Source organism: Coptis chinensis, chromosome 9 (genome assembly GCF_015680905.1).
Source record: "Coptis chinensis isolate HL-2020 chromosome 9, ASM1568090v1, whole genome shotgun sequence".
NCBI classification, from domain to species: Eukaryota; Viridiplantae; Streptophyta; class Magnoliopsida; order Ranunculales; family Ranunculaceae; genus Coptis; species Coptis chinensis.
Genome location: NC_141464.1, coordinates 80,109,732 through 80,112,203, shown reverse-complemented (window position 1 = coordinate 80,112,203; position 2,472 = coordinate 80,109,732).

Genomic DNA, 2,472 nt, shown 5'->3' with positions numbered 1-2,472 from the left:
GTAAACTTTGGATTTATGCTTCTTTTTAAATCTTTGATCTTTGTATTTCCAAGTCTACATCATATTTATCATAATGTTTAGACCCGAAGTTTGCTCTTGAACTCTCTCCTTTGTTTATTAATTCTTTGGAGGATTTGAGTTTTGTTGGTCAAAGAGACAAAGATAATAATTTTGTTTTCAAAACACTAGATCAATAAAATATATGGTAATTGGAATGCTAAGAGGTCCTTTGAAAGAAGCCTGAAACAGACCGTAACAAGCTTCCATATCATAACCTTGATTTGGTCCGGGACATCCTTCGAAAGTGCGAAATTGGATGATGTTGTTTTCAACGTTGAAATGGCCCATTTTCTTTGCCTTGGAGAAACCTAAGATAACAATAAAAATCAGGGCTTTGACGGAACCTTTCTTTCCAAGCTCTAGAAATCCTCAAACCCCTTCAGATAATGACCTTAGATTACAGGTATCTATCAACATCACATCCAGCCACAAGAAGTTTTAAAAATATATAAATAGAATTAAGAAACCTTTCAACATGAATAGGGTGTTGTTGAAAGATGCCATGATGCATTTTACATCTACTATCATTTGTTCTTGGTTTACACATTTTATATTTATTTTGTTGTTTTCTTTCTCCCTTTTGCCTCTTTTTTTCTATTGTTGTTATGTTGGAAATTTTAGTTCATTAAATTAGATTAGATTAACTTGGAAAATGTTGTCTTTAATTGGAACTATTCATTGTACTACACCAAAGAAAGTAGATTGTGCGAGGCGTCGTTTTTAGTCTTTCTACCAAATGAGATCATAAGATTTGATACTAACAAGGGTCATTTGGTAGCTAGGTAACATGGTGGAACCAGTTTCAAAAGATAGAAATTGCTATTATAGTACAGCTAGCCGAAGTTCATTTATTTGTTAAACACTTGAACCACTTAGTATCGGTTTAACCTAACTTGCTAAAACACACTATTGAGTATCCGGATCCTTACGGTAGAAGTAGAGTTTTAAGGAAAACATCTTATTTTGGTGCTTTCGGTTAAAATTGTCATCTGTACATACAAGGATCAGCTCATTCAACCTAATGGCTTAACTTCCAAAGAATATCACATGTCCGACTACTAGCCGCTTAACGAGGTTGTTTGCAATTAGAGTATTACTGACTACCCATTTTGTTAAAGAGCATTCTCATGTAATCGATTACACTATCATTATGTTCCTCTAAATGATATCCCACATTGCAACCGACTTGCTAATCTTTGGAGGGATCTTTCACACTTTCCGATGTTATCCAAAATGACTATACTATTATGTTCACAATTCTTTTCTATCAATCCCGAACTTGGGAAAGGCAAGAAAAAGTGGCAGTAATAACATCCCTAAACAACAAGTAAGAACTCCAAAATTAAGCATTATTACTATGAGAAAAGTAAACACTGCGTATAAGCATGATTACTATGTTATTTTGGATTCTTTGGTTTCTATGAATGTTCTATGGAAAAGGAAAATCTACTGCTATTCTTTGTTGATAGAAGAACCTAGCAAGGCATGTTCAATACTCTTGCATACTAATTGACAAATTAATTTTTCTTTCATGACTCGATAGTCTCTCATTCCAGTAATGTCATTGTGTTTAGGGATCACTGTTGAATGAGCTTGCCATAGCTAACAAGAGTTTAGGCAGAGGCACCGTTCTGGCGATGGCTAACAAGGCAAAGAAGAATGGAACTTGACATAACCAACTCCAAAGGAACACGTGTCATATATAGAATGTAGTAAAAGTGGAATTCCTCGATTCGTGGTGAACCGAGAAGAAGGTGGGATTTTGACTTCGTTAGTATCTTTGATTGGTAAACTAACAAATATTTGAATACCTTGAAATCAATACTGCGTCGAGTCACTTAAGTTAAAGCCTCCATTTGTAGATTTAAGTGATGATGCCATCAAGTACAACAGAGTCGTTTTCTTCAAGATTCAGATAATAGCACGCCACCATGCTCTTTTGCAACCCGACACTAAAGTGAGGATCGATGGAAATGAGGATCAACCGGAGGAAGGCCGATGAATTTGTCTTCAAGACTTATTGATGTCAAATTTGGATAGCACAGAGAACTTGGATCAACATCTTCAAGATTTCTGTTTCTGAACAATTATTTGAAGTTCTTCGGTTTCCAAGACGGTTACTACCAATATACCATATGATGAAGGTGCCGTCAAGATGTCAAAAGCATTAAGCTATTCTGATAAAGTTTACATGATCAAAGGTATGATTTCCATCTCTGGCGAATAGTTACGTTTTTCCCTTCGAAATAATGATGGATTTGATCCATATAGTGAAACCATGTGCCCGTTTATAACTCTTATGGTTATTAGTAAAATATTTCAGCTTGATATATACGTTGTGTTTACACTTTCTAAAATGGATGTAAGATCATCCATCAATAAACGTCATTCCTGATCTAATTTTAATATATA